General features: G+C 32.3%; 2 protein-coding genes across 5 annotated transcripts in view; both read left to right on the top strand.

Moving 5' to 3' along the window:
* Window positions 1-13241, top strand: part of LOC129787307 (DNA-binding protein RFX2) — an 865065-nt gene that overhangs the window by 529243 nt on the left and 322581 nt on the right. The window lies entirely within an intron of this gene.
* Window positions 1-13241, top strand: part of LOC129787310 (protein dead ringer-like) — an 85989-nt gene that overhangs the window by 12892 nt on the left and 59856 nt on the right. The window lies entirely within an intron of this gene.

The following is a 13241-nucleotide window of genomic DNA, read 5'->3' as shown; positions in this document are numbered from 1 at the left end:
TGCCACTGTGGATGGGTGGTAAAAGATGGTTAATATTATGTGTTCGAATGTATTTGCATTTTGTAAAGTCACAGGCACTTTGGTCATCGTTAATTAATTTTTAACAACAAGACGAGCAATAACATTATAGTTGGGAGGTTTTTTTTTCTCTTATTTAAATTATTGCGTAAATTTGAAATTGACGAGAAAAAGGAGAGCAAAGAGCCATACAATTTCCTTACTGTGTATGGAGGAGACAGCAAATTTCCAATATTATGCTTTTTATTGCTACTTTATTCGCCCATGTCCATGCCACAAGGAATATAACATGGGAAACGATGAGAAAATGCTATATGTAATACGAAGATGGATGGAATTTGTGTATTTCTCTCATGCAAATTGATTTCTTGAATTTAACAACTGTCGTTTAATGGCGATATTATTATCTAAATTATACTTGTGAATTGCGATAGGAAGAAGAAGGAGAAAAACTCTTTTAGATATATTTCCCTTTGGGGATCAACTTGTGCTTGTTGGGTAATATATCCAACATGGAGAGTGCACGGAGTGAGCGAGAGAGGCAAGAACGGAGGAAAACTAATAAATTCCGCTTAACATTTTATTCCTATTCGTCCATCACTCGTATATATCGTACCCTACAACTCCTTCCCTCCATTCATACAATTACTATTTAATCGTCTCATAGTTAATTACTTATTTTACGATGGCCACCAGCTCCCGAAATTCACATAAGAGAATCAAATCTCAAGAGTTGCACTATTTTCGCTTTTATTTTCGTCCACTTCTCTTGTGCCTCTTTGCTGGATTATACGGCATTTCATTTGCTATGTATGTATAATATATGGAAAATTTTACAGTGATGAGCATAATAATCTTCAGAGTTTTGAGCTTTTGAGAGCATTGAGATTTGAATGGATTAGAAGAAGGGTTGAAAATTGAATTTAGAATTTTTGATTTGATTGAAAAATTAGAAAGGAATGAAAAGGGAAAAAAAAGACGGTTAAGTTCTTTGGCCGTATTAGGGCCTTGGGAATGTCTTAGCCTAAAAATCACATGAAACAGCAATAAAAAATTCAAACGTTAAGAAGGAAACGTCAAATGATATAAAAGTAAAGTCAAATGCTAGAAAATGAATCGTTTTACCTATAATAACAGAATTTCAAATGTTTGAAAAGAAGCAACAAATAATAAAAAATAAATGAATAAATTTTAGAGAAGAACGTCAAACTTTTGAAGAACTGTCAAACGTTAGAAAAAATCGTTTTTATTTAAAAAACCGGAAGAGATTTCTAGTTATATTACTGAGGCCATGGTTTAACCAATTTTAACTAGCATTGAGAATCAGATACCTTTTGAATAAAGGAAGTTCATTTCAATTAAGGGATTAGAAACTCTCAACCAATTAAGGCTTTTGTCAATATAAAATCGTTTCCTTTTTACGTTCTGTGCTCTAGCGAACAAAGTTTTTAAGATATCGTCTTAAATTAAAAAGCAAATAAAACTTATTGAGTTTTTGTATCTTTTGGTGTCAGAAATTTTGAAATATCTCAACTCAATTAAATATTCGGGGAAATCATCTAAGCGGATGGAACCCGTAATAAAATAAAAAAAATTAAATATTATAGGCTGTTAAAATAATGACCTATCTTCTATTTAGTAAGTGTTTTCCACATAATTTTCGCTTTTCACTGTATGCATTTATGAAAGCAAACGAGTGCAGGCAAAATCAGACCATATGCGCATGTTAATCACAAAAATTTTATATTCCTTCTCTCAGATTTCTCCCATATTTCCCCCACAGGATCTCTGATGCATAAATTAAAGGTTTCTATGGGTGTGAGGTATTTGTAAAATGTTAAGGAGAATTGCGGGTCAATCTTCTTCAAGGATGACACACAATTTTAATACATAAGATCGTTTTTTGGTATATAATATAATATACCACCGTCGAGGGTAGAAAAATACAGCACATATTGGTGAATTTTATTGGACTCATGCTATGAGGGTTTGTCATTCTCTCCAATGTTTTATGATGGTGTTCCTTGTGTGACGTTTTGTACCCCTCAAATTTTCAATATAATTTGGATGCAGATGAAGTTTTGCTGAATGTCTCTTCGATATTTTTTTCCTTTAGACATTTCTTGAGGTTTTTGAGGGTATGTACTTCCCAGAATTGTCGTTCTTCCCCTTATTTTTCAATTATATCCGAAATGTTCTCCATAGGATTCTTTCACAGTGATTTTCATTGGAAAATATCAATGTGTGTGTGTCTGGAAGAAAATAGGAAGTAACATAATAAATAAAATTCTCATACATTTCCATGTAAATGACACAGTGAGACGTATAAATTGTCTTCAAGTCTCAGGGATAATTCCAAGATTTTTTTTCTTCTTCATTTCTTACCTCTTATAGCTGAAGAAAAAAAAATGTATTGGAGATGGTTGAAAAAAATTCAAGAGTAATTGCATATGCTATAGTAAGTAAATATTGAAGTATATTTCCATGAAGATGATTTGTCGTTGAATATGCGTGACACATCGCAAGTTCATTGAGAAAATTTGACTTCCACCCACATTTTTGATTAAGAATCTTCTCGAGTTTCTCTCTCTCTGCGGACAATTTGTTGAGAGCCTTCTTCCTGAAGGGTACAAGTGGGCGCCAATGGGTCATTGGAATTGTCAAATAAATTAAAATTATGATGAATTAATAATTTGTCAATATCTAAGCTTCAAATATTGTGTATGCGGCAAGAGTTTTTCTGTAGAATTTACATTTTATTACGACTTTATTGCAAATATAGCGATATGCCCGTGTCTTCTGTCGTATCTCCCGCGTGAAAATATTCTCACGCGTGGTGTGTGGTTGTTTGAAAAGAAATAATACGATCATCTTCAAACAAGACAATCCCTGAACATTTCAAATATTCGTGATATTTGTTATTTTGTCACAAAATATTCATACAATAAATTGGGTCAGTGGACGCATAAAAAATAACACGAGGAGGGATTAATTGAATGCGAAGATTTCCTAGCATAAGCTACATATAAATAAAATTACGAAATTCTTCTGAGACATCTTTCGATTCACATTAAATGGTTATTTTCTTAGGTATATATTTATACATAAATATATTATTTAATAAATGACCCCAACAATCCACGAGACGATGATAAATAAAATCATTTCACTCAAGTTAAAAAATAAAAAAAAAGTATCACTGTCAATATTTAGCATTAACAGTGTGACATTTTCTGTCTTGAAATCTTAACACACAAAAGACGCGCGATGGAGAAGACAGAGGGAGAAGAAAAAAGATAATTACACAAATGAATTAAATATTTATTTAATAAATATATTCTTCCTCTCATTGACGATATGTGAAATGTATTGAATTGGTTGTCTTGCGGCGCGGATGAATTTGTGATTTTTTTTGTCACAAAGACGGATTTCGAATGAGCAATATAAAGATATTTCATCAAACAACCATCATCTTGTTCAAAGTGTTTTTTGGCCTAAAAATTCATTCCATAACAATCACTTTATTTGTGGGGAATTTGGAGAAAAATCATATATATTTCTTCATCTTCACCTAACGGTGTGAATTAATATAAGAAAATTATCAATGCAAATACAAAAAAAGAGAGGATGTGAAATATGAAATAACTGTTTTTTAATAAAAGAGTAATTTCTTTATATTCCGTAGACATCTTCATACCTACATATTTACCTGTGAGAGGTGTGCGAAAAAAAAACTGATATTGTTCCCCGCTAAAAATCATTTACACAGGTCACAAAGCATTAATAACTTTCTCGCGTCGCGTTTTTCAAGTCATAAAGAAAATTTTGTACTTTATTATTTAAATTTGTATGTATAAGGCCCCGTGTACAATTTACATTGCATTATTGACTTTGCAGATTACAAAAGGCAGAGAAAATAAAATTTTTTGAGGGACGAGATGGAATCTATGTTGCTACATCCTATAAGATTTTTTTCTTATTTCTTTTTCAATGCACGTTATTGAAAAATTTACACAGAAATCTCACAAAAGTTGAACATTTTTACATTTCCGGCCAACACTCCAAAATAACTCTTTTTTTTCGCCCGATAATTGTTGGTGCTAAGTATTTCCTTATGGGAATTCATTGACTTTTGTATTAAAATATCGGAGGTGGATGTCAACAAGCGGGCATTTACTTATTGTAAATAATAGAATTTTTTCGAGTGAAATTTTAATATTTTTTGTGGAATCATTGTCATGTGAACAAATACACTGAGAGAATATTAGTTTTTTCTTTTATAAATTCGAAAGATCTTTTATAAATAAAATCCTTTCACCTCCTTTTACAATATCAATGAGTTTCAATATGTAGTTGTTAATTAGATTAGTTTGTCGTTTCCCAACAGAGATGGCGCTGTAGAAAAAATTAAGAATACAACTTCTTAATAAGTTTGGTTAAGTACTTTGATAAATTCGTTAACAAAACATGCCGATGTGATTTCATTTCCAGATTAATCGTAAAATAGATAGAACGGGAATAAAAAGAAGGATGTTTAACTTGGATGTGGGAAGAAAGCAGATTCACGTAGGCTTGAGTCATCTGGCGCGTATCTTCGTGAGTATTTGTAGGGTGTTTTAGGCGACCACTTAAGTTGAATTTTGTACATATTGTGGAATAGTAATTAGGACTAATAAATTAGGAAATGATGGGGAAATTAATAGTAAAAAAGATGGTTATTGTAAGTCATTGTTTCAATGCGCAGATTTAGTTAAATCTTTTTGAAAGAATACAAAAAAAAACGTATGGAAAAAGCTCTAAAGTAAAATTTGAATCAAGTTTAATTTAAAAAGCACTCCACATACAGTGGAAGACGAAACTGGCCATTATGGCCTACTCAATAAAAGTTTACTGTTTGCATTAAACTATTAGACTCATGGCGGTTGCTGCCACATAAGAAATTGTTTAAAATCTAAATTTAAAAAAAGGAGAAATATACAGAGGGTTAATGAGTAAAAAAACACAATGATGACGTCATTTTTTACATTTTCAGGCAAATATTTGCCTTCTTTTCCCAGCAGATTTTAGTAAAAAATGGGAAATCTGTTTGGAAATTATTATTATTATTTTTTAATTTGTCTTAAGATTATGCGTAATCTCGATTGCTTTCCCATACAAGAACGAATAAGCTCCTTTTGCCGTTCAATTTATGAACAATTTGGTGTCATCTAATACTTACATATTTTATTTCTGCCAACATATCGTCACAACGCGAATGTTTGCAACATTTTGACTAGCCCTGTAAAATGATAAAATTGCTTTAAAAAATTACTCAATTTCACACAATTTTCCCTGATTGATGGATTTACATTCAATAAAACTCAGATTATAAAAAAAATAAATAATTCTACTTTTCCACTAGGTGTGAGCATTTTTTAATTGGCCACGAGAGATAATCTCGAACTGATAAAGATGGTGCCGTAAGACAATCAATTTAGGTGAATCAATACGCGCGTCGGTGTGTTTGCCATTGTAATCATAAACATGGGAATTTTTGCGCCATCGCTTTTTTTTATTGCATATTGTACTAATAAAACTACCGAATTTTTTTGTGATTTAGGTGTAAACATCCCTGTTAATTGTTTACATGACAGTTCTCTTATTTTTCTCTTTCATCTACAAGCCACAACATGCCTTTTTGGTAACAAACCGTAAAGGCGGCGGGTCCAAAAAGATGTTTGTAAGATTGAAATCTTAAAATGCAGAAATTTGCTTAAACATTTTTTTTCTCTGAGTGATTGTTGATTTTTTTGTTGCGATATCTCAGTGAAAATGGGCGAATTTGTGGTCTATTTTGCCACACGAGATTAGATTTTTTTTGTGCGTGTTCCATCGATAAAAAATTGGTTTTTGAGTGAAAATATTGTGAGTTTCGCACCCACAAATTTTCTCACCTGTGTGATTCAGATAGTGTTGGGTGATATAGTGGTGGAAGAGAGATGAATGAATAACGTGTGTGTGTGGAAGAATAAGAGGGGAGATGTGGTGGAAAGAAGATGTGGATAAAAAACGACGCAAGTTTTTGAATGGAGGTAAGAAAAAAGTGGTGGAGATCCAAAAAACGCCGATGACAAAGCTATAAAGAATTGGGTTTGCTTCATTCATGATTTTTTCGGGGTTTGTGGTTGATTTTTGATATCCGAAATTGATTTTTTGTTGCTTTGGAAGATGTTTACAAGCGCCAGGATCGTAGACGAAGGATCTTAATCGGTTTTGAGATAATTTTTCTACGTTTGCGTAGGTGTGTAATGGCAGCAAATTAATATGAAAATAAGAACGAATAATTAAGTTTAGAATTAAATAAATTCCTAACCGACGTAGCTACAGATACTCACGCGGCATGAGAACGTGATGAGAGATACTTTAGTTGTGAATAAAATTATAATATACTTTTTAATGTCATTGGTGGGAAAAGTATTAAATGCAGAAGAAGATATTGCAAGTCAACTCATCCACGATAGGTTTTCACACACATTTCTTTTCGAAGAACCCAAAGAATGTGATGGGACAGCGTGAAGGTGAAGAATTGCACACAGAATTTTCTTTTATTTTCTCCTGAGAGAGTTCGTTCTCTCAACTCGAGAGGTGGTGTAAGGTTGAAAGAAAGAATGAATAAAAAAACGAACGATGTGAGATTGAAATAAAAAGCAAAATCATGGCAAAAGAAGTATGTGTATGTAGAGATATTTTCTAGCCTCCTCAACGAAGAATGCAATAAATTCAAATAATGCTTATTAATATGTTGTCGCGAACAATTTTCCTATTAGTTCCCTCTCTGCTGCATTGCCGGTCAATGTGAGGACTCTTCATCCCATCTTTACCCATTTGGTGTGAGAATGTAAAGTTCTTGTGCGTTTTTCAAGAACACGTCAGTGCACTTGGATTAAAATAAATAATAATAAAATGGAATATATTGTGTAAATATTAAAATTGAAATCTGAATGAAATTCCCATATTTAACACACACACCACAGGAAGAGGAGTGTCTCTCTTGGCTTGTTTGTTGTTAAAAAAAAAAAAAGAAACGAAAGACAATCTTTTTCCACTGAATGCATTAAGATGTGTGACAATTGTGTGATTCTTATTAAATTCCAATTTAACTCTGGCAAATACGAATGAATAAAATGACACCGGTGTTAATAAATTCCCTCCTGTTTTCTTCCATCTCTTTCTCATGCATTGTTTGTTGAATTTTTTAATGGTTTAGAGAGAATATTATTATTTTGAAAAAGGTGCCATATAGGATGATGATGAAAAAATCCCCAAAAATTGTGGTTGTCGCTATGTTTCTAACAGAATAAAACAACACACCTTATTAGTTGGTATACCACAATCGTGGCATACCAAGTATTGTAATCGTCGGAAAAACCGACCACTTCAGATCGGGCTCAAACTTGGTATGAGCACGTTTTAGACATCCCACATTACGAAAATGGTGGTGGAAAATTTTTGATCCGGCCGGCCCGCCGGCCGGCCTGCCGGCCGGCCGGTGCGCTAAACTTTGTGTTATAGCTCGAGAACGGCAATAGATAGAGACTTCCGGTTTGAGGTTTTCTATAGAAATATGGGTGTAAAATTTCATTTTTTCGCATTTTCAGAATCCAAGATGGCCGCCGTCCGCCATTTTGAAATACCGTTAACTACTTCCCTTATAGTTAGAGGTCTGAAATTTTAGTATGTTGTATAGCTCAGTAAGACGTTTTCATCAACAATTCATACTTGACGATCGGTCAAGCGGTTTAGCAAATATGGCGGCCTAAAGCAAAAAGTGTTTTTTCAATATATCTCGAGAACGGCTTGACCGATTTTAACCATCTTGGTATCAAATGAAAGGTATTGAGAAGCCCTACAACTGTCTAGAACATTTCAAGTTCCAAAAACATCCGCAAGAGGCGCTAAATTCAAAAACAAAAATTGCATAACTTTAAGGGGCAATATCTCCGAATCCCCATCATCGATTTCTTTTAAATTTGGATATATTGTAGCCTGACTTAATATCTTTCACCAGTCCGAAAATGAAGAAAATCTATGTCGCCGTTTAGAAGATATGGCCATTTGAAAAATTCTTGAATTTGAAAAGTTCTAAGAACCATATCTCTTGAACGGCTTGTCCGATTTTGCTCAATTTGGTATCAAATTAAAGGTTTTGCAAAACTCTATAAATTTCTAGAACATCAGAAACCTCTAGAACCATTCCTTGAGGACAAAAAGTGCAAAAAACTGTTTTGGTGAAACAAATATCCGCCATTTTTGTTCTAGATGTGACCTTGAAAATTATTGAAATTTATGTCAATTTATAGCCTATTTTAATACCTTTCCAAAACTAGTCAAGAATTTTCTATAGGTCTTATAGAACTTTAGATATGAGCATTTTTATCTTTCATATTGATGAATTTCATAAAAAAAATCAACTTTGCCTACTAATTTTGCTCACAAATTAAATTACAACGCATAGACTGACCCATCCGCGTTGTGGTATACCAACTCTAATAACTGGACGCGTTATGATTGACTTTGTATTGTTATTTGAAATCCTTAAGAAATTCTAGAAAAAAAAGGAATAAAAAGAGGAATTTTGTGTCTTTCTTTATTGGGTTTAGTAAATAATTTTGAGGCCTATTTTTAAGGGTAATGTAAAATTAATTCTGTTGTATATTAAAGCAAATCTTTTTGTATAGGAAATTATTAGGAAAATTCTTTAGCAATTCTTCACCAGAAATTAGTGAATTTGCAATTTTTCTTAACCTAAATTTGCCTATTTAGTTCGCTAAGTAATTTTACTTCATTAACTTTAATTTAGTCAGAGGAAGAGTCTTAGGACTTCTTAAATGAAATATCAGGAATTTTGGTTGAGAATTGAATTTTTTAGGTAATTTTGAATTCAGAATTCTCGAAAATTTTAACAACAAAAAAATCTAGAACGTATTAGGGTTAATTCTTGCAGTAGCTAGATTCTTTCGAAATTTATTAAAGCTAAAAAGAATGTTTTTTTTTTAGTTTTTATGCCTGAAATTTCTACCAATTCTCATTAAAAAATCTTAGAAATAGCAATCAGAAAACAAATTGCAAAAGAAAATGAATCGAAAAAAGCCTCAAAACTTATTACTACACTCCAAAAATATTAAGAAATATTAATACAGTGTCTGGCCTTTAACAATTTTTAAACACAAGAAATGGTACAAAGAAGTGGGCTTCTTGCCGAAGAGAAGAAAATGGGGTTGTTTGAGACACAATAAGGCATTTTTGTGCGCAACAAGGAATTGGAATTTAGGCGAGTGGCAAGAAAGCGACGGCAGGATAAATGTGAATAAATAAATAAATATTAGTTCAACCCTTGATGTTGATTAATAAAATGAAAAAAAAAAGAGAAAAATTTATGCTTTGGAGAATAATATGATTCTTCCTTTTTTTTTTCCTCACACATCTTCTTTTTTTGCCTCTCTTTTCTCTCGTATTTTTGTCGAACTTGACACAAGAAGACCACCCTCGAAAAAAAGTACGCATTTCTTCATCACTTGTTCATCATCGTCATCCTCATACCTTTTTCTTCCATCTGAGTGTGTCAATATTCAAATTTGATAAATCAACAAAATAGATTCGGTTGGATATATTTATATGGGGAAGTGGGGATGGATATTAGATGAATGCGAGAAGAACGACTCTTTTGGGTGAGTTCATTGCGTTTTGAGGTGGAATTTGAAATACACACAATTTATAATAAAATACATATAAATTCGAAATCGACAGGTAGATTTCATTTGAAGTGTAAATATAAAATGAGTCGATGGTGGTGATGTTATATCGAAGATGGGAGGTGATAATTAAATTTAGGACTTTTATAGTATTTGTTGTTCGGACATATGAATCTTCGTCTGTTTGATCGTGAATGAATGTTTATGAAATCAACTTTTCAATTTAATTTTACACCCATGTTTTTCCTCATTTTTTTTTCTCTTCTCTCTGTCTCTCACACGCCGTCTCTCTACCTCACTTAACCACTTCTCTTACCTTCTTCAATAAACATGAGATATTAATAACATATCCAACTCTTTGTTCCTAAAAAAACATCCACGGAAATATTTATAGGTTCATTGATGTGGTTAAAATAAATTTAATTGATTTTTGCGGATGTCCAAGAGGTATGAATGTCTCAATGGTCATTTCTTAAACGCCCACATTTTACAATGCAAAAACATGGAGTTTTTTGTTGTTGTTGTGCATCCTATGATGAGTCAGAGTTCGGTTGAAGGCAATTCAAGGGGATAATGCATGTGCAAGAGAGCCTTCTCAGAAGTACATATCGAATAGACTTCCTTCATTCAAGGAAAGTTTTCGGCTTCAAAAGCCACAGGAGGGTATTTTTTGTTTCTCAAGAAGTTTTCAATGCCAAAAGAGACTTCAATCCATAAATAAGAAATTAGTAAGAATGCTGTGCAATTGATGAATAATTTTCATTGATTTTTTGTGTGGAAGAAACGTCTGAAGAATTCAATTGGACTACAGATAATTGAATTAAAAAGAAATCTAAATAATTTATTCTTAAAATAAATTTAAAAGTGTTTGAAAAATCTTTTCAAGCACTGTAGAAAGTTTTCAATAGGAAGCATCATGTTCTAACAAACAGCCAGACAAATTAATCGATGTAAGAAAAATAAAAAATAATTTGAATTAATATGCATTGAATTGAGATTACTGACTTATTACGGATTTTCTTAGCTACTACACTTCTCGCTACCCAAAGTTAAGCTAATTTATCGGTGGGTAATGATGTTACCGGGTGCACGGTGAGGTATTTTGTCGGAATCTCTCGCCTCAGAGAGGCATTGTAACATGAAGACTTGTGTGTATTTAGTGTGCGTAGTGGGTAAGGTCATGTGAATGAATCGTCTTGTTTTCTATTAGGATTTTTCCATGTAATATGCTGAAATTATCTTTGCGAAAACAATGAATCTCATTCAAGAGCTTTATATAGTGAGTGGGATCATCGGTGATGCTGTTAATTCATCTCTCACCTTTTGTCTTCACAAAAATGCCAATTTCTGGCAATTTGGGTTTTTTTTTCTGATGAAAAAAAAATATGCCACTTAATGGTTGTTAATATAGAGAGAGACTTTGTCTTACGATGCACAAGCATTTGAATGTGACAAAGTTACCTCAGGTGGGTAGGTGCGGGGAAGGAAGAAGGATTGCATGACATTCAAAGTATATATTTTCAATATTCTTTACCTATGGAATGGTAAAACGTGTCACATTATAAATTGGATCGATTAAAATCGTGGTGTGGCTCACATTTTATTTAGTTGGCTTCATTGAAGTCCTATATTTGATACGTTTTGCTTCGAACTTCGTTTTTTTCCCCACACTCTCTCGCGTCTATAATGGTGGATGGTTGGTATCGTATGTGACATGAAGAATTTAATTTATTAAATATAATAAAGATGATTGCATGACGAAGTAATATTGAATGGTGTAGATGATCACTTGCGCGCACATTGAATTGAGGAGGAAGAATTTTTAGAAAGATGAATATCCCTCCCACGTCAATTCAATCAATGTCACACGAATAATCAAAATATTTTGTCTCTTGATTAATACATAAATCTCCGTGTGTTACAAATGGTAATAAGTGGTTGATTTGGATCAATTCGATTTATAACATTTATTAACTGTACGTTGGGTGATCGTGTGGCTCTCTACTTCTGGGCAATAAATGACTGAATGATTTATCGATCTATAAAAGAATATACGGTGTGAGTTGCTCAAGATTGATATATGTTGACGAAAGTATTTGGTAAGACGACGTTTGGAAGCGAGACTTTTCTCGAATTAATGTTCATCATAGGAGAATTCTTTTTTTTTTTTCAAGCAAGAAAAAAGAAAGAATTTAGCGATCAATGAAATTACTTTGGCGGTTTGGGGGGAGGGCGTACCAAGCAAAAAAAGAGAACAAGGATGAATAAAACGTAAACGAAGCACATATTAAATAGAGAAAATTATCTATGTGAGATGGCAGAGAAGAGAATATACGGTGAAAAAGGGAAGAAAAAAGAGATTGGCTCACACCGAAACTTACAATATTTTTGAATGGAAGTTATTGAGATTCAATGAAAATAGCACCAAATTGATTGTAATCGATTAATGCTCAGCATGCGAACAAGGTGTGCTTGTCCTGTTCAATTAATCACAACAGCTTGAGTAACTTCTCAAAAGGCACAAACACCACGAGTTTACTCACCTCTCATACACAATTTATAAGACATACACCTATAACCATATTTGTGGGGGTTTTATTAATCGCATCAGAAATTATATCATTCATTTCTTCTGCACGACAATGCTTCACATGTTATTAAATTTCTATTCATTGAAGGAGAATTTATAGGTGCTTTGCTCTCTCGCTCTCTCAACTCTTGGGTATATATATAGATTAATTAGAAATCCAGTGAGGTGGGATTTTGCAATAACGATGTGTTGATTTCAAATCAATTAAAAACTTTGAGCTATTTGCAATCATAAAATATACTCTGGAGGAAAAAATAATTTGTAACAATGTTCGTCGAAATTTGTTAAATTAATAATTTATTTGATTATTAAAGAGGATGCCATCATGGGTGATGATTCCTCTAAAAGAAAGATAAAGAATATTAATTTGAAGATTAAGAAATAAATATTCTTATAGAAAAAAGTTTTTAGGCGTTATTGAATTAATGTTTGTAAAAGAAATGTACGAGTTTCAAACTTTGACAAACTTAAATACAAACTATTTTTTGGATTGCATATAATAGTCAATCGAAAGAGGTAGTATACATATAATAAAATACTATTTGAAAATAACGAGGAAAACACTAACTTTTCATTATAAAACGGAAAATTGGAGTAGATTTTCAAAATTCTGCTTAATCTGTCCATAAAATAGGAAAAATATAAAAATATTTATCAGAATTCACTTTAAATTATTACTTAAAAGCTTTGCAAGCACTATTAAAGAAAACTAATTAAAAAATATCTCCATTAGTTGAAATTGAAATCTCGCAATAGTTCAATTCAGAGCAATATATTTTATTCAGATCAATTTGCGACATTTTTCATCATTTCTCAACATGTAATTAACAGTGATCTTCATTATTTATATTAAACCATATTTTATCTACAAATGTATATAATACGAATGAAGAAGGAGATCG

The sequence above is a fragment of the Lutzomyia longipalpis genome, chromosome 1 (assembly GCF_024334085.1).
Source record: "Lutzomyia longipalpis isolate SR_M1_2022 chromosome 1, ASM2433408v1".
NCBI lineage: Eukaryota > Metazoa > Arthropoda > Insecta > Diptera > Psychodidae > Lutzomyia > Lutzomyia longipalpis.
Note: the sequence above shows the minus strand (reverse complement) of the source record. Positions and strands in the feature narration are given on the sequence as shown.